At 40.5% G+C, this 20,289-nt stretch overlaps 1 protein-coding gene and 1 long non-coding RNA gene across 4 annotated transcripts in view; one reads left to right on the forward strand and one right to left on the reverse strand.

Moving 5' to 3' along the window:
* The window catches only part of LOC148333813 (calsyntenin-2-like), a 191,418-nt gene that overhangs the window by 92,884 nt on the left and 78,245 nt on the right, over positions 1-20,289 (forward strand). The gene's annotated exons all lie outside the window — the stretch shown is intronic.
* LOC148333814 (uncharacterized) lies at positions 2,603-18,701 on the reverse strand. Of its 2 annotated transcripts, none has more exons than XR_015844251.1 (5): positions 18,228-18,701; positions 16,857-16,935; positions 10,918-11,024; positions 10,440-10,497; positions 2,603-3,375 (listed from the first exon to the last, which is right to left on the reverse strand). It is a non-coding gene; the product is annotated as an uncharacterized LOC148333814 (long non-coding RNA). The 2 variants fall into 2 exon arrangements; XR_015844250.1 differs by having other exon boundaries at positions 16,857-16,966.

Raw genomic sequence — 20,289 nt, forward strand, 5'->3', positions numbered from 1 at the left:
GCGCCATTTATGTTTGAACATTTTTTTAAATCATCATTTCATTCATATTGTGCCTAAGAATATGATGTCCTAATTGTTACGAAATATACGGTACTAAAGAGTAACAATTCCTAATTCTAAACTATTACATTGAACTGCTCATATATTATTGCCAGTGATTACATCACATATGTTAAACTTGCAGCGTAATCCTGTCAATTAGCATGTTACCAGTTAATCTTATTTGATAGATGAACAATCGAGTCAAATGTCTGCTGTTGCCCATCAGTGTCATTTTCGTGCTCCTACCTCCTCCTGGCCATTTTCCCCTTGCCTGATTCTTTTTGAGATACCCACGGTTACGCACAGTCAGGCATAGTGAGAAATATGGTAAACACTGAGTGCTGTGCTCTCCTTCATTGGCGCTGTCATACTTCATTGATATGAAAAGCCAACGGGGAGCATAAGAAGCTAAGCCAAAAGAAGGATAAAGAGGTAAAAACAAACTAGTGAGGGAAATAAAGGGCTAAAGTGTTTATCATTATCTGCTCTGCACTGAAAAAAAGTGACAGTTGTGATAAGAGAAATATAGAAGGTGATATATGTGGCTGGAGTATAAACTTTAACGGCCTAACCTCGAAAGGGAGCAATTTGCCAAAATTTAATTAACTGTAACATGCTCAATCACAGCTCTTAAGGATGAGGCCCTTCCAGTGGAGCAGGCTGACAACCTTTCGTCCTATGGCTCATTATGCCTTCACTATACACCAAAGAAGAAATGCAGCAAGCAAGTCGCGTGGCTCATCTAAGAATATTCCATTGTGCCATTTCTGAAAGACATTTTCCTTTTTCAGTCATCAGTTTTGTGATGAGGCTTGCCTCCCACAGGGGAATTGTTTGGTCAACACCTGTGTGTTTGCCTAGAGCTCAGGAAAAAAGGCAGGTGGACCTAAATACAGGGAAGCCGGCAAGGCAGGTGTGCAGCATTTCAAAATTTACGTTGACTTGACGTTTGAATTAATTTGCATCTTGCACTTTTCTAAACAACATGACATAATGCAACAAATGGAGTACACTTTTGTAGAGTTTTATCTACGTGTTCTAATTTGTCGCTAATTTATATTACACCATATGGAAAGCGCTTACTTACAGCACCAGCCATTGTGAAATGCACTATATAAATAAAGTTGTATTGTACTCTATATGGTGTCCAAATAGACTTTACAAAGCCTCATATTCACTTATTTGAAAACATATCGAAGTGTACAACCTATGGAAAAGTGTGTGCGCATGTGTGAGGTTTTCAATATGTCCAAGGTCTCAACATTTGGCTAGTCATTACAAGGTCTTGACCCAGTGGTCCTTCATCCACACATTAATCAACCTAGAAGTGTGGCATGGAGTGTTTGTTGGTTAGCCAGTGCAGACGCCAACAAGTTTTCTTCCAGGATGATCTAGGATGTGGCTTCCCAACTCCAGCCTTGCTGAAGCATTCACTGATCATCACGGATCCTCCACCAAATTTCACAGTGGGACATTGTGGCTTGTAGGCCTCTCCAGGTCTCCGTCTAAACATTACATGACCGGGTGTTGAACGAAGCTGTAAATTACACTCTGTCAAAGGATATTACTTTACTCTAGTCCTCTGTGGTCCAATTCACATTTTCTTTTGGATACAACAGCTTGGCTCTTCAGTGTCCCTCAGTGATGAAGGACTTCTTTCTAGCTTAAAACCACTTGCCTCTAGCAGCTTGTTTCGAACTGTTCTTGCGGTGCACTTCACCACTTCAATTGGCCATTCCGTTAGTAGGTCACCTGATGTCATCCTATGGTTCCTGAGTGACATTTGAATGCAGTGACAGTCATCCTGGTTGATGGAAAGCCGTGTTTGGGCTTTGCCAGACTCGAGCTTTGTTGTTCGCTATATCTGCTGAGTGACCTTGTGGCTTATGAACTACCGTCTTAGAAATATTTGTGATAGAAGCAATCCGACGCTTACTGTATTCCTCTGCCAATAAAGCCAGACTAGAACCCTTCTTTTCTTCACTCAAAACTTTTTTTCATATCTTTATGAAAGGGATTTTTTCTTTTTTTTTGTGTGTGTTTCGTTGTTAAGTAAGATTTGGTTCACCTCATCAGGACCTTATATAAGGTAGAAATAGGTATGCTAGTCTTGGAATTAAATAGACAATGGAATGGAATGACTGTCATATCTAGCATATCTGGAAAATGCAGCTTTTTATGAAAAAAATTGCAGTGGTCTCTTGTTTCTTCTGAAATTGCAATCACAGACAACACAATTAAATTTTTAAATGGGCTCTTATCCCCCACGCTCATGTATCAGTGGCATGTTACTGTGAATAGGTCATACTAACCAGCGCCGAAATGGTTACAAAAAAAAAAACGCTGCCACCCATACTCCCGGAAGTAATTTATTTCACGGCTGTTTGAATGCTAGGCGCTAAGCGAGCCCGAAGGGAGCTGGTATAGGCTCCAGCACTCCTGCGACTCTTGTGAGGCGAATCGGATCAGATAATCGATGGATAGTTATGTAAACGCAATGCTAAATTAGTTATTTAATTGATTTTGTTCTAAAAAATAAAAATGTCTTTTTTGTGTTATTTTATTCATGTAAATTAAAAAAAAATGCTTGAACTATAACAACCATGCTTGAGATACAGGCAAAAGGTGAGCGATGGGAGTAAAGGCTTGTACAGTTTTGTGGATGTTGACCACAACGATGGGAAAATGCCAGTCTGATGGCCACTTGAAACGCTAAACAAAGTGTTCTGCCATTCAGCTGTTAGGCCGGGCTCTGTAAAGTTGCAGGGGTCATGAGGTTGTGGGTGCCAGTCCAGATGATTGACAGATGCAGGATCGCCTCTGGAATAGTGTGACCACCGAATGACGTGCGCAGCCAGAACTGAGCACCTGTAGCTAGCTGCCTTGTATCTTACCTTTGGCCTTACCTTTGCATAAGTAACCAAACAAGCACCCAAGTTAAGGTCAGAGGGAAAAAAATAATAAAAAGAGAATGTCGGCATAAATAGTTCTGAATTGGCAGTATGCGACAAAAACAGATAATGACAAAACCAACCACACAGGGAAGAAGAGAAGAAATCAAAATATGGATCAGAGTCTGGATAATGGTGACAGAAGATAACCTGGGAGTCAGAAGAATCAGAGTCTACAAAAAAAGTGCGGAAAGAAAGGCAGTGTGGTGAGCTGAACAGAAAAACTACCATGAGAGACACTGACAAGACAGGAGGAGATGAAGGTTGGATTGGTCGGCAGGTTGATGGTGATGCCGTGCAGGCCGACACCATGCGCTTCCCGCTGTGTCTTGGTACGCTCTGACAGGCGGAGAAAGGCAGGTGGAGCAAGCCGCAGGGAATCCTAAAGGGCAAAGCAGAAGTGCAGGGAATTCTATTAAGATAAAGTATTATCAAAAAAAGGCAAACAAGGTACTGCTGCTTGACTAAAAAAAACTATAATTGACAAAGTGAACAAATAAACAGGAGGGAACGACTAAACACCACAGCCAACGGGAAAAGTGACATTTGACAATGGTCAGAGACAAAACGGGAAATTAAAGAGTGACACGACACGCCTGGACATGACATGCATGACTGCAGATCGTGAAACGGTTCACACAAGCAGAACAAAACAGGTAAATGCCAAGACATCATGGAACGGACTGGCAAGACACTGGATAACAAAACTAGATCACAACGCAGGAGACTCAATGAGTTGGATGTCAAATGGAAAAGCTTAAAACAGGCTTTAATTGTCTCTGATTCCTGGATGGCTACCAGAGTTTAAATGGTTGTTAAAGTGTAAAATATATATTGAATTATTAAAGTATTATGTTTGGGTTATGCGTGACAGATTTACAGAAGAAATGCGACATGCGGAATCGGGTTGGCACAACCTTTGCTGCCTGGTATTCCCTTCGTGGCTTCCTTCTGCTATTAGTCTCACAGACTATAGGTAAAGAGGGTCTACGACATTGAACAACATTTCACTTTGATTTATTTATCTATTTTTATTCAGTAAACTATTGATTATGTCACTTTGCGGTGAAGTATCTACATACTGTACGTTTAACAAAAGAAATTGAAACACAGAGCAGCACAGTGGACAACTGGTTAGCACGATGGCCTCACAGTGCAGAGGTCGTGGGTTCAATTCTGGCTTCCTGTGAGGAGTTTGCTCCAGTTTCCTGCCATTCCAAAAACATGCTTGATAAGTTGATTGAACACTCTAAATTGTCCCTATGTGTGAATGTGAGCGCGGATGGTTGTTGAGTCCTGTGATTGGCTGGCAACCTGTTCAGGGTGTACCCCGCCTACTGCCCGAAGATAGCTGGAATACGCTCCAGCACCCCCCCGCGACCCTTGTGAGGAGAAGCGGTACTGATAATGGATGGATGGATGAATGAAAACAAAGAATCAGGAAGTAGAAAACACGGTTGTATGCAGTTTTTGCTTTATTCCCAGTTGGACAGTCCAGATCAGCATTTTACGCTATTTTGCCAGTCCATCCCACATCTTCCATCCGCGACCTCGTCACCTTTCCGTCTTTATTCATAAGAATCCATTTATAGCACTAGTGGCCTTGCATTTACAAATCTGTCCTCCCAACCCACCAAACATTTGCTGAGCCAAGTTTTGGTGAAGCAGAGAACAGCAGTACGCGCATTATCTTTGTTGGACCTTACGAGAAGGAGAAGTTCATCCATTGTGGCGGCGCACCCATGCACTGAAGACTTTCCGCGGGTCATTATCTAAAAAAAAATGTAAGTGGCTTTGTTAAAAATAAAAGGTGGTTTTGCTTGGCAGAGCGCAGCAACCATTCTTCGTCACAACCCAGAATGCATTGGGGCAATGGCATGTAAATAAAGTTTCAAAATCTCAAAAATATTTGTTACTAACAACCAAATAAATCCTACAGAGCAAGGCTAGGGAACTCCGCTTCTTTGAGAGGCATTACCTGCCTGTTTTAGACCTCTCCCTACTCCAAACATACCTGATTCAGATAATCAAGATCGTCTCTAGCTTCTACAGAGCTTGGTGATGTGCTGATCCTTTGAATCAGGTTCTCTACCCCTGCTACAGAGACAATGTTTTCTCAGAGTCAGTGATCTTTTTAAAAGAAGGGACGGAGTTGTCATGTTTCTGGGTTCAAAGGGATGCTAGACATGAAAGGGTCGAAGGAGAGTAGCTTACTGCTGGTTTTGTAAACAATTTGTTTTGTTGTGGGAGTTAAGACACACGACTTACCTTAAGTGTTCTTGGCTCATCACTTACTCAATGTCCACAGTACTCAGTTTTGATTTTCATTTTACACAATATCCCAACTTCATTTGAATTAGAGTTTGTACAAACACAGAAAATAAACTAATGAGAATCCGGCATTACTTTTTTGTGGCCTCGCACACCATCTGAGTGTGCTCTTGAAATTCAATTCGACCCAATAATGCCCACCGCAATGTCTGTTACAAATGTATTCCTTCGAGAAGGCCCCTAAAACTGTCCATGAAGACAGATAACAGTCAGGATATATGAAAATGAAGTGCATATTGGTGACATATATTATACCAGCCTCATTGTTCTACTTGACCTTTATAACTCACTCCCAAGAACAAGAATCCCAATGCTTTATTTGCCCGCACCAAGCTATCAGAGATGCGCAAAGTAACTGTGAGCATGCAGTCATTTGAGAAAAATGAAAGGTGGTTGATAAAAAGGTGATTAAGGTCATTGGACCTGTGAATTTGGAGCAAAGTAACTCATATGAAGGTGCGGCTGGCTAATGGAACTGCGATGTAATTGTGCCTCTTGTCTTCCTGATGAATTTGAAAGTACACAGGAGGACTGTGATTCATTTTTATTCGCCGAGCTTGAAGGTTTTACTAAACAGAATAACCTGCAGATCACGCCGCTACCCTTTACACATACTCGCACACACGCACACACACAATTACGCTACCAATACAGCAAATGCTATGTTAAGTGACTCATCAGCACTGATCCATTCCTTGTGTTAATCACAGCAACATGATCGATACACTCCACTAAATGATGACTCAAGGTGTGTGCAAAGCCCGTCAATGATAAGTGCAATCTATAAACCTGCATGACTGATGTTGCGACTATTATTGCCATCGGCTCTGTTTTAATGGGAACGGGTTGTGGTCAACTGAGCCTTCCCTATGACAGGCAACCTGCGACTCAGCCTGCTGCTGGCAGGCTGGGAAGAATCTGCATTAACATGACAGCAATATTGATGAAATTATTTCAAAAGGGCAATATGTATTCTGCCTTCATTCAGAATGAGAACATTTTGAGTTGGGCAGTCCGTCCCCGGGGCAGAATGGCCCAGACGCCCATTTTTGGAGTGGGGGGATGACAAATTTGAAAAGAGGATTCGATTAACAAAGGCCAGAGGTGGATTTTAGTGCGGCCCACGAGTCGGCCCTCATATGTGTGATGAACCTACTTGCGAAACAGGCAAACGACAAAAAATGCCTCCAAACGCGCCAAAAGCGCCACTATCAACTGTTTGTGTTTGAAGAGATGTGAGACAGCAGTGTGCGTTCAAGCGTGCCACTATTTTCTCATTCTGACATCACATAACGCGCGACTCCCACCTGCTACTGGGGCATGCCATTACAAGATTGATTGATTGAACATATAAACATGTTACAAGATAAGAAAAAAGAAAGAAAATCATCAGTCAATAGTCATAGTTCAACTTGGTTTACATGTTCAAAGGGAGTAGGAAGAAGTTCAACACTTATCTAGTCTTACCCCTTAGCTTACTTATTCAATAATTATATAGTTACACTGGTAGATAATTTAAATACAAAGAATTATGCCATAATAAAAATATACTTCGGTACCAGGTTCATATAATAACTAAATGTGTATATAAATATTGTTCATATTTATACTTGATTTATATAATTTTGTAACACAAAATTTTTAAATCTTTTTTTGAACACCACAAGTGATTCACACCTTCGCAATTCATTATCGTACTTATTCCATAAATGGACACCTTTGACAGAGACACACATTTGCTTTACAATAGTTCTTATCTTTAATCTTTAAAAGTTCTTGTGCCCCTCAGGTTATAACAACAACCAAGATGGGGAGAGGCAATACCACAGACAGAGAGAACAGAGGGGAAGTCAAACCGTTAACCCACTTTGGTTTGACGAAATAATTACCACCATAATAAGCCCATAATGAACTAAGCAGATTTGAATCATAAATTAGCCACCTAATGATTGTTATAAGGATTCTGGTATTGCCCCCCTTCTTGCAATGGTATGCCCGAGTAGCAGGTGGGAGGCGCGGGTTTCGTGTTATCAGAATAAGGAAATACAGGCACGCTTGAATGCACACTGCTGCCTCACGTCTCTTCTTACACAAACAATGATCTTAAATAAACCTCTGCCGTTAGCGTATCTCCTGCGGCGGGATCATGCACGGAAGCATTTCTATTTTTGAAAACATTAACTTGGAGTGGCACCCCAATTTAATCGGCACCACACAACATCAATAGATAGAAAGTCTTCTATTTTAATTTCAAGAGCTCGGCACTTGACCTTTTTTTTGCCGCTCAGTACCCTGCCCCCCGGCTGCAACCTAGGTACCCTTCCAGCCTCGACCGTCCGGCCTTATTCATAAAAAACGTCGAATATAGGGAGTCTATTCTTGTACCCAGTGCAATTCTTGCACTAGGCGTGGTCTAAATTTTAGCTATTTTCATAACATTAGGTTAGCCTAGCAATTAACATGGCTTCTCTGTCTAGCTCTTTGTTAATTATTCCGCATAATCACTCTGTAAGAACGATATTTGTAAGTAGTGTATCTTATTCACCACCAAAGAGGCTGTGATTACTGACTTACGAGCGAAACCACATGTTGTTTAGCCGCAGTAGTTGGAGTCAGCCAAGGCTTGTTGCCAGCTAGCTGCTGCGGCATAAGTAGCATTGATCTCACGAGCAGGCCTTGAGATTTTTGGGGGAAATAGTGCTCAATAATTTTGTTTGTTGTTGGGAAAAATAATTAACTAATCATTCTTTCCCTATGTAGTACAGTGAGCTCTATGCACATCAGCTCATGCCGTGTTTCTAGTGGAAATTACGGAGCCTTATGATCTTACGAGTTTCCGGCTTCTGTCTATTCTAAGCTATACCAGGATGCCATCGGGAGGGAAAATAACCCCATTCTTTAAAATTGTCTTTACTAACGTGGGTTTTAGTAATAGGTACACTCCATAGCTCGGAGCTGGTGATTTTCCAGGTTGAAATGTCCTCTGAAGTTGTGACTTTTTACGATCGATGGAATCGCTCCTCCAGCCAACTCTTTGTTGTACCGAACATTATGTTCGTCTTTTTATTTGAAAATGTTAACTAGTGAGCCGGCACTACAAAGGAGAAAGTTTATACATTTGGCAATACAATTTGTCTATTCACATTAAATCTGGCCTCTCTCACTCCCTCTCTCCCCAGCCGAGGCATGTCACAGGCTCCCACACAAACTTTGTGTAGTTCGTAATATATGCTTGTCATTGACATTATTTCATTATTGTTTGTCTTTTATGTTTGCATGAGCTTAAATGTGTTACATCTTCACCAAATAAAATGACAATAAAGACTTTGAATTTTATTTTGTGGTTGTTTTTTTCTCCCTCTTAACAAAGTTGGGTTACGTGTTTCAAAATAAGCCGTGCGAGTCTGTGTTCATGCGGACCTCCATGTACTGTCATACAGCAAATGGCTCAATAAATGAGATATGATGCTTTGATCGCTTTGCTGACGCTTGGAAACCTGACATCATATGCAAGTATATTTTAAAGAATGAGATGCTATCGCTGTTTTAGACTAGTGACTGGAAGTTAACACACCTCCATAGCCCAAATTCACACATTTGCATTCACCCACCTCATTCTTCATTTTCAGTGATGGTACTATGTTATTGCTCCGTCTGCCAACTGGGGGTAGTTGCAAAACATAAGAATGGCAAGTGAAAATATTTGCCCATCAAATCCAGACTCCCCCGTCTCTTCTCATAACTGATATTTTACTGTAGGTGACAACTGACGATAGACAAGATAGGAGAAAAATGCCACGATGGAAACTTTACTATCGGCTATGAGATATTTATCGGCATCAAAATCAGATTACGCCAGTTGTTGCTCACAAGTGCCACTGTGCTGTCTACGAATATCCAGTCCGTAGTGTCAGATTTGCGCTCTTTATTGTATTTACCTTGTTTGATTTGTGATTGACTGATCCTGGGGAGAAAGATAGCTGTGTGTGTGCTCCTCAGAGCCTTTTAATACTTCTCTCCAATTTTTAGAGACTCCCACATGCAACCTTGAGGGTTGATTGTGGTTTGGATGCAAATGAATTGATTCCGGTATAAATGAACTCATGATACTAATTCTATGCTAAGTGGCGCTGTTTAATTTTATATTGATGAATGAATGCCTTGGCTTCAGCTCAGAATAATGGTTTCTAATGAGATCGACTCTAACTGCCAACACATTGATTGCCTGTTAAAGCAATTGTGCAATGATTAAGTTGGAACTATTCAAAGAACTCTTTCTGTTGAATAGAGTGATTGTATAGCACAGGTCACCAAAGTACGGCTTGCAAAAGATTTTTTGCCGTGCATTTTCTTTTTTTTTTTTACAGCTTCCGCTATATTTAAATATCTATGTTGTGTGTCAGATACATATGTAAAAACCTTAAAACAGAAGCTGAAATGCCGATAGCCTGTCTGTATCATTGGATACATTTAATGCATTATGCTTACTTTGCACATCTTGAAAATTATGTGTGTGTTCATTCACACGCATGAATGCAAAAAGTGTTCTCAGGGTCCCTTTGCCAAACTTCCCCAGGGATCATCTGTGACAGATCTCGCTCTGAACATCTTAGCGGTGAAATCTCATGGTTTTTCTTTTCTCATGGTCTTCTATCGGAGATGAAAGACAAACCAAAGACAAACCATCCAACACCTCTTTTCCCCATCTCTCACACTCTCTCTCGCTCGCTCGCTCACTCTCTTCTTCAAGTAACCCTGTTCTGATCTGTTATCAGCAATATTAAGACTGAACACATACAAAGAGAAGAGCAGCTTTTTCTTTTTCAAAAGTCTATAGAGAGAGCCCGCAGAATTGTAAGGGTTACAGCAGAAGCAAGCCTGGAGCCGTGAAGGAATAGTCAGACTACAGTTTGATTTCCAGTATATCTTAGTGAGGTCAAATGTTACTAAAACATGCAAATGAATATTAAAACAAAACGTTCTGAATGTAGATTATTTTCTCTGTTCTGAAAAAGCATCTTGCTAGTAAATTTTAATGTCAGTTTATTTCTCTTAAATGATGCACCATTTCTAATGAATCCATAAAGTTTGCCATAAACTGCTGTTGCTACTCACTCTTGTTTTGTGTATTCACCAGCCGGTGATGTTCGATATCACCAGTTTCCTTTCGGATCTGATAGAGAAAAAAAAGAGCTGTTATCAATGGTACATATCTGACGTTGATACTTTGTGTAAAAACTAATTTATTGACTTATGTAATTATTGTAAACTCAGGAGGTATCAATCAGGTGCTTCCCGATTTATAATACTAGGTGACTTGAAATTTCCATCAAATATTTTACAATATTTACAAAATCTCAAAATAATAGCCCAATGTTTGTTAAAAGTTGTATTATCAAAGATTCATTTATCAGTGAAAGTGAAAAAAAATCTGTGCTGTTTTTCCCATGGGAGATTATTTAATTGATACACACATTTCTCAAAGCAGAACTCAGCTATTTGTTGAAGCATCTATAGACCTAATTAAGTAGCACAGGTCCAAAAGCAACAGTGCTTAGCACCACTTCAAGCTCCACATTTTCTCTCGCTGTACCTGGATTGTGCCTGCCTGCAGCAGTGAAGGAACAACTCTGCGCGCTTCTCTTTTCTCCGCCTTGCTTCCTCTTCATGAATGCTTCGTATTTTGAGTTGTCATTTAACCTGAGGCAATAGAAACAACAACAACTCATTACCGTTTTTTCACAAACATTACAAACCGCTTCTTGGCTGTTTAGAGATACACTAGCTCCACACATAGTGTTTTGTAACACTCTGCCATAATGCCATTGGATAGAGTCAGACTGAGACTGAGCAGTGTAGTGCGCCGCTGCACTTATACACATTGCACACTTACCCAAGTGGAAGAAAAACTAAGTTCCACCAAATTTAGACATCCCAGTTGTTGATACTTCTGTTCTATGGTCGGTTGATCGATATTTTGGGAGTGTGTAACTGTAATCTCAACCTTCTGTAACCGTTACATTTTTTTTACATTGTTTTTGTGTACAAAGTCATCTCTGTTTTGTTTTGAGCAATGAGCACTGAGAACGATGAATACTGAGCATCAAACCAACCGGAATTTTTTTGTTTGCTTGGGGGAAACTCTTGAATTGCTTAATCAAGTGTGTACGTAGTGTGTTTTTGAATAGCAAAAAGGTTCAAAGAGGGGCTTCGATGTGAGAGGCATCTTCCACTGTGAGTTCTTGCCATGGGGGCAGATGATCAATCAGCATGTCTACAGAGAGGTCCTGTGGCGTTTGCTTCACTCAGTGCACAAGTGTTGTGGCAGGACGTGGCTGCTTCACCACAACAATGCCCCTGCTCACAATGCCCTGAGCATCCAGCAGTTCATGGCCAAGAAGAACATCATGCTGGAGAAACATCCCTAATCACCTGACCTTGCTTTGTTTGATTTTATTATTTTCCCCAAGCTTAAGGGCATTATCAAGGGGACATGTTTTAAAGACAAGTAGGACATCAAGAGGGCTGGAACAACGTAGCTGAGGAGTATTCCAAAAAAAACAGTCCAGTAGTGCATAGAAGCATGGCAGAGAAGGATGGGAAAGTGCATTAGACTTGATTATATATATATATATATATATATATATATATATATATATGGGCGTGTACGACCTCCTATGACAACCAGAGTGGGACATCGAGATGAGATTCTGCAGCGGGAGGCAGTTTCCGCAGTCTGTGACCACATTTCTTCCCCCAAGATGACAACACCCATCCCCACAGAGCAGTGATTATCAGACATTACTTCAAGAACTTGGTGATAGGAAGCCCAGGAGACATACTAACCTACCCTACTAATGACACTGACCTACTAGAACACTTGTGCTCCTGATGCTCATTTTAACACATGTTGGTGGACTTGCAAAGGTTGCACGTTTGGTTCAATGGCAAGAGGGATTTGAAGCTTTGTTTGGTTCTTCCATATGCTGTTTTTTATGTTTGAAAATGTATTAAAGTTTTAAAACAAAGACATCACATGTACATAAGTACTCACAGCCTCTGCTCATGACTTTTGTGATGCACCTTTGGCGGGTATTACGGACTCAAAATTTTGGAAATGATGTCACAAACTTGGCCCACCTATCTTTGGGCAGTTTATTTCCCCTTCCTATCTAGTTGGATGGAGAGAATCAGTTTACTGCCATTTACAGATCTCTCCAGCGATGGTGAAGTGGATTCAAGTCTGGGCTCTGGCTGGGCCGGTCGAAGGATATTCTCACAGTTGTCTTTAAGCCACTGCGTTGACTTGGCTGTGTACTTATGCACATTGTCCTGTTGGAAAGTAAACTTTTACCCCAGTCTTAGATCCTGACCACTCTGAAGCAGTTTTTCTTCCAGGTCTTTATACATTGCGAACATTCATCTTTCCTCGATCCTACAAGTTTCCCAGTTCCTACTGCAAAGAATCATCTCCATTTCATGATGCTGCCACACAGAGTATCAACACATAAAAACGGATCTTAAATACTCATATCATCACCAGTATTTATCTATCCTCCGTAGGAACAGGAATGACATACTAGTATTAAGGGATCTCACTTGGGGCCCTTATATGATTCTTCCTCACACTGTTAACACATACGATTGTCTGGAATTATGGTGACGCAAACCCAGTGGAATGTTAACGTTTGGACTGGAATTTGAAACGTGGTCTCGTGTGTCAAAGGTAGCAACTATCTAGCTACCATCGCTGGTAAGAAGAAATTTACCCCGGTAATATGAGTTTTAGAATTGAGAATTAAGAACTGCATGGTGTTTGAAGGCTTAACATCATCTTAGGATGTCTGTCAATTGGAAATAGAAATTAATTTATGTTAAACCGTAAGATTGTCACATTTATCTTAGTATATCTTAAGATGCGTTTGTCGTCAACAGATCGCTAAGTAGTGATGGGATTACTCGATTTGTTTGAAAAATCATTAGGACAATCGCTTCATCAATAATGACCTCACGAGGGTTGTGGGGGTGATGGAGCCTATCCCAGCTATTTCGGCCAGTAAGCGGGGTACACCCTGAACTGGTTGCCAGCCAAGCGCAAGACAAACAACAACCTTTGGAGTGTTCAATCATGCAAACTCCTCACAGGAAGGCCAGAGCCTGGGATCGAAATCCATAAGACACGTACACCAATAACATTTCAGAGATTTGGCTGTCTTTTGATTTGATTAGAGCAACAGTCTATAAAACAGCAAAAGATGGAGGGTAGCCTTAAGACACTGCATAAAAGATGTATGCTTGTTGGATTGTTTTGATGCCTAACTCTCCATTCCATGGAAAAAGATAATGAAAAATCGTTCATCCATGCCCCTCATATCTGCATTAAGCAGCTATTGTTGTATTTAGAGGATGGAAAACCATCTTCCAAAGATAATATAATTATGGGGATGTTTAATATGGGCATGGCTGAACAAATGTCACTCTTGTCATTTTCAATCATTTTCCTCTGAGGACATTATCACACCAGCCAATTAGGCTATATCGCCCTTCAGTATCTATTCGTGCAGAAAAAAACGTGTGCATGTGTCTGTTTTCAGATGCTGGCTGCACAATCCAAAGTAATCCCCAGAGAGCTACACGGGGACACTCTATTACTATACACGTTGTGTCTATTCACTGTGAACAGCCTGAACAAAGTGAAACTGTTTTTTGGCATAGGTCTATCTTTTATTCTTTCGGTCCACTCTTATGGTGACGAAAACAGCACAAAGAAGGCAGAGATGCAATCACTATTAAATTGGAATGATACACATGATCCAAGGTTGACATGTCAAGGCTGAATCTGTCTCATCCTAAAATGTAAATACAAGGCCAGAGTCACAGAACTGTGCAGGATTTGGAACACAGACAGGACAAAGGACTCTATCACATGTAGATAAATGGATCGAGCTGCATTGCCATGGTCTTGAACACCAGTGCATTAAGAAACAATGGGGAGGATATGTGGACAGAGAGTAGATGGATGAATGCTGGAAATTGTGTTTAAAAAAAGTGTTCAAAGAGAAAGTGGCAGAAACATATTTTTCCTGAGTGTTGGAACAAGAGTGCCAACTTCATTTGGGTTGTCAAAAGGGCTACAAATAAGCATTAGTATGGACAGATTAATTCAACCAACATTTATAATCGGTGTGTGTGTTCCAATTGTCCACATCTCAGCTGGATTCACATTGGAACATGATTACCGGTAGTTTCAAAATTAGCTGCATTACAAACTCGGGCTGGCAGGCACAAATAAATACCACGAGTGGATTTGAAAGGCTTTAACTTTAATCTTTTAAGCCGTGTTTATGTCACGTGTGGCATTTTTGGACAAAATCCAAATGTGATTTGATGTACAAAGATATCTTGCTTCCCAGACAGAAAGTCTAGTGGCAAAGTTGTACTTTTTTTTTCCACATACATAAGTAAAGTTTCTTTAATATTGCTGATGGTTGACAGCTGTGGCATATCTATATATATATATATATATATATTAGGGGTGGGATGATACGGGTAACTCACAATTCGATACTGTGACGATATGTGGCCCACGATCACGATAATATCACAATACACAATGTCTACGATAGTCAATATATCGTTAGAAGTTTCTTCAACGATATATCACGAGCTATGTGACTGAAAAAGAAAAAAAAATGCCCATAAAAATGAAAATATCTGTAATTATGCATTTATTCAATGCCAATACGTGTACAAAGTACAAAGAAAGGTGCATTTGCACAGTACCTCACTGCTGCTGAGTCTTAACACTGTAGCTACGGCTGGACAAATGAAAGTGCATGAACATTAATAGCAGGTCCCTGTACAGCTGCACACATAAAAGTGCACAAACATTAATAACATGTTTTATGTAAACCAGACATTGCACTGCTTTCTGAACTTGAAATGTCAGTAGCAACTGTCATTAAAGTGCTTTACGTTAACCCGCACAGTGGACACATCAAGGAGGAACACTAACTGATCAGCATTCTCAGACGTAAGAGCACACCTCTGAGCAGGGATTATGTCACCGGCAGTAGAAAAAAATTCTTTCAGATGGCACACTAGTACCTGGGACACACAGGACACACACTTTTGCTCGAGTCTCTGCATACAATGCGGGGATCACTTTTTCTGTGAAGTGCCGTCGACTCGGTAGTTCATATCTCGATTCCAGTGTAGTTCGCATTCTTCGAAAGCCAACATTTTCAACCACGCTGTAAGGTCGAAGGTCCTTGCATATAAATTCTGCGATGGACTTGATGATAGTCTGTGCCCTCGGCGAACCAAAGGGAAACAGCTTTAAAAGCAGTCGTGATTGTCGGCTGTCTTGGTTCGCCTTTTTTATCACTTGCGAGTAGTTCACCGTGACAGCGAATGAGGTGGGTTGGCAGATTCGTTGTGTTGCTGTTATATTTTACCTTTGCAAAGCAGTTCTTGCAGATTGCATACTCTTTATCCAATGTTCTACCATCATCTGTCTCGTAAAAGCTGAAGTGTCTCCACACTTAAGAGTGGAAACTCGGCGGTGGGTATTTGATTTGTTTTTCTGGGTTTTCCGCCAATCATAATATCCACATCACACACAGACACACAAGTACTTATCTGAATAGTTTGAATTTTTGGGAGCGTGAACTCTCTGTAAAAACATTCGTGAGTTAGCCGGTAATAGTTTGTTAAATGCTTTATATAAGAGTATAGATCAGAGGTATTCAATTAAAAGTCACAGAGGTCAATGACTAAAATTTTTTCCAATTAAAAGGTCTGAACCAAAGTCCAACTTCCCTTAATGTCAAGCCTATGTTCACGTTTTTATATAGTTTCAATATTTAGTAATTTTCAACAGAGCGCACTTATATACTAAATATTTAGCAATGTTCCCATAAAACACCTTTGCCAGTCAAACAAATATAAGGCGTTTTCAGATTCAAGAATATGTGGCTCAAGGAACTTAAGGGTGCCACTTTCAGAAAAAAACTGTCAAATATCTCCTGCAGAAATATATCAAGTGCGAAGCATTGAGTTAACATCTTTTACCTTTTTTTTTCTTAAATCAAAGAGTTATCAGCCTAAAAAAACGGAAAGCCTAATTATCAAAGAAAAACAGGTCAACATGTTCAGGACACAATCAATAAAAATGGCTGTCCTCATGAAAAACTAATTCAAATGAGCTTTGACACCACCTTTCCCTTTGAATATTTTTTTTAACTTCTCTTAATGAGAAAAATGAGTTTGTGACTGCCCTGCCAGTGACTTAAATCTGGGTTGGAAAGGAGTCAGGGCCATTGGGATTTGGTAGATTATTTCACACATCTGGGCTTTGTTATTTCCGTTAAATAATGTTTGTGCAACCGCATTTAAGCACTCCTTCACAACTTCCCCATCACTGAATGTTTACTTTTAGTGAACATTCGTTTGTATGCCGCTGGGCTGGAAACGAAAATGTAAAAATCTGTTATACTGCACTCAAAGTTCGATGTTTTTGCGTGCGCTCACCTCAAATTTCAGCGGATAACTTTGCACAAAAGGGCGGTGTCGGTCCGGATCCGGACCGCGGTCCGCCATTTGCTGATGCCTGGAATAGATGGATGATATTGCACAAGAACCTGAAATTTTAACAATTTACATTGAATAAACAAAATATTAGTGTGCTCCAAAAACCCAACCTTATGACTAATCCACACTGAACAAATATAAAGAACGGAGTGCATCCTCATTGAAGTATGGTTTTAACTTTCTTTAAGACTGAGAGGCTTTGAGAGATTTTTGTTCTTACTTGTCTGTTATGTGTTTGTCTACGATAGTCATAATATAAGAAAAAAAAACTTTCACTGGAAACTTTACAGGACTTTTTTATTGTGTAATCATAAGCGAGACATCAATGATTAATGATTACTACCAGAGAGGCAGTAAGCATCACATAAATTAAACTAAAACAACATTGGGGGGGAATCCACCTTGTTTAATTATAATGGAATATTAAAATATTGCTCACAAATCCTTTGCCCTGTCCAAATGTTGCAATACCTCGCCATTTGCATATTCAAACTTCCCACCGTACCTAAAGTGACATCACAGAGTTGTTTTAATCAGATGCAGTGTCAAATTGGCCTACTCCATCACTGCAAATTGGATTGGCTGATTTGTCGCATTGGCTTACATGATTTAATGCTTCCTCCTGCAGGGTTGGAACTAATAAATCTCGCAAAACATTTAAACTACAACTCTATATATTTCCAAATTTAGGGCTTACTATTTAGTGAAGACATTAATAAGAGATTGTGTTGAAATAATACTGCTTTCTGTTTGTGAGGGTGTATTATATTTTTGCTTGCTTGACTGGCTTGAGCCATAGAAGTAGAATTAAAAAAGAAAACGTAAATTTCACATCAAAAAAATCTGAAATGTATGCTTGGTCGAGATATTTCAATTGTAAAAATGCTTGTTTCCTATATTCTCTTATTTATCTAATTTATATATCTATCTGAATTATTGTTGTATTGCACTGGAGAGGGGAGCTCTCTAATCTCGTTGCACACTTGAGTACAATGACAATAAAGGGATTTCTGATTCTGATTTTCATTCCACTGGAAATCCTGTTGATATAATTCTAAAGATACAAAGGGCATGTCTCTAAAGGAAAACCAGCAGAAAGTTATGTTCTTTTGTGGACTGGATAATCCCTGATAGTATTATATTATATATTAATATTTGGGTAAATACATGTACATTGTACCACAACAAGCTGTGGAGCACTGAAGTCTATCCTGGATGAGATGCAAAGTAGTAATTAAAAATGAGTGTACTGCATAAGGAAGGACGTCTGGTGTAAAAACGATGCCAAAACTATAATCTCTGTGGCGATACCTGACCAGTCGTGCCTCTAAAGGTTTCTTTATACTTCCGCGTCCGATGTCCGTGCTTACGTCACTGCGTCAATGTCACGCGTCAATTGGCTTCCCTCTCTCGCACGCCCACATGTGTTGTTTTGAAAATGTGCTGCAGTTTTACTCCGACTCTCAATGTCGGAGACGTGGAGACATAAAATAATACAATGCAGAAATCTTCCGACCGCTGGCGTCTCCACTCTTCCTGCCAATTCTTTTCTTCATACAGAAGAATTTGTCCCTCAAAACCTTCCACCTTCGCTGGCACTTCAACAGTTCCAAGCCTACGGCTGCGTAAATGTCACGCCGGGAGTTGGATGCCATTTGGCCATCTTCATAAAAGCTGGAGCTGGCATCATATTGATGAATATATTTGCGCACCTCCGCACAGAGTCGCTCGTCTACTAGTCCATGTTTTCTTTGTTTGAAATGGCGGAACTTGCCGGGAAACCCGGTGTCGTCATTGGAGCATGTGACACAACGGACCAATCAGGAGAGAAAATGTGTGCGATGACGTTGGCGCAGCAACATGTTGCAGACATGTAACAGACGTGTTACGCAGCACAACGCGTTGGTCACGTGATGCAATGCATCTGTTGTCAACCTTGCTGACGTGGGAGTTTAAAGAGGCCTTGCTGACGTGGGAGTTTAAAGAGGCCTTAACTTTTCTTTTTCTTTTTTTAATGTATGAGGAAATCATAAGTGCTCAGAGAAAATCCATGCAAAATAGAATTGAGATTCAAACCCAGAACCTCATCACGTTTACTAGTTGACAGTACAGTGACATTTGTTTTTACTGTTGCAAAACACAAGGCAGTTCTTTGTATTTTTCAAATGCACTGTACATTTTTAAGTTGTCTGTGAAAATTCCATTAGTTTGTAAAGCTGTAAATCAAGAGACAGGAGAATCTTTCTCGAAATATGATGAACTCCCATCCCAATGCCAGTAATATTGAGTTGATGAATGCAGCCTCGAGGAATTGTGCCATTGCAGAGGTCTGTGTGGGTATAATCCATTGCTGATGTCATGCTGTTCTTCTTCAGGCCAGAACTAGTTGAGACATAATTGAAAGCACCGATGACATTTACAGCCAAAGGGTACATTATATTTTGCCTGCATATCTTTTTATTAATTGTCCATAATTAATTTTGTTCAAACGTGTTGAAATCTGCGTAAGTAAAAAATAAACACTCTTTTTTTTTTTTTTTAAATAAAGATAATACAGAACAACGTGCAGCTTTACAGCACCACTATAGTGTACATTAAACGGCAACAACACCATCGTCAAGTTTGCTGACGACACGACAGTGGTCGGTCTGATCTCGGAAGGTGACGAGACAGCCTACAGAGAGGAGGTAAAGAGACTGACAGCTTGGTGCGAGGACAACAGACTGCACCTTAACACTGCAAAAACAAAGGAGATTGTCGTCGACTTCAGGAGGAACAAGACGGTGCCGCCCCCCCTCTGCATCGAAGGCGTGTGTGTGGAGAGGGTCCACACGTTCAAGTTCCTGGGAGTACAGATCTCCGACGACCTTTCTTGGACTCACAACACCACAGCAGTGGTAAAGAAGGTCCACCAGCGTCTGCACTTCCTGAGAGTCCTCAGGAAATTCAACCTGGACAGGAAGCTGCTGCTAGCCTTCTACCACTCGTCCATCGAGAGCCTGTTGACGTACTGTGTCTCCACCTGGTACAGCGGCTGCACTGAGGCGGACAGAGTGAGGCTCCAGAGGACAGTCAAAACAGCGCAAAGGATTATTGGCTGCCCTCTCCCCTCACTGTCGGACATCTACACCGCCCGGTGCCTCAGAAGGGCTCTCAACATCGTCAAAGACAATACCCAACCAAACTCATACCTGTTCGACCTGTTGCCCTCTGGCAGGCGCTACAGATGCATCAAATCAAGGACCAATAGACTGAGAAACAGTTTCTTCAGAGAGCCATCTCCATTCTGAACTCTCACACACACACGAGAACACCCTTACCTTGCAGAACAGCATCGTGATGTGTTTTTATATACCCTATTCAGTACTAAATT

This window comes from Idiotropiscis lumnitzeri, chromosome 7 (assembly GCF_059441095.1).
Source record: "Idiotropiscis lumnitzeri isolate Australia: NSW breed Sydney's pygmy pipehorse chromosome 7, RoL_Ilum_1.0, whole genome shotgun sequence".
NCBI lineage: Eukaryota > Metazoa > Chordata > Actinopteri > Syngnathiformes > Syngnathidae > Idiotropiscis > Idiotropiscis lumnitzeri.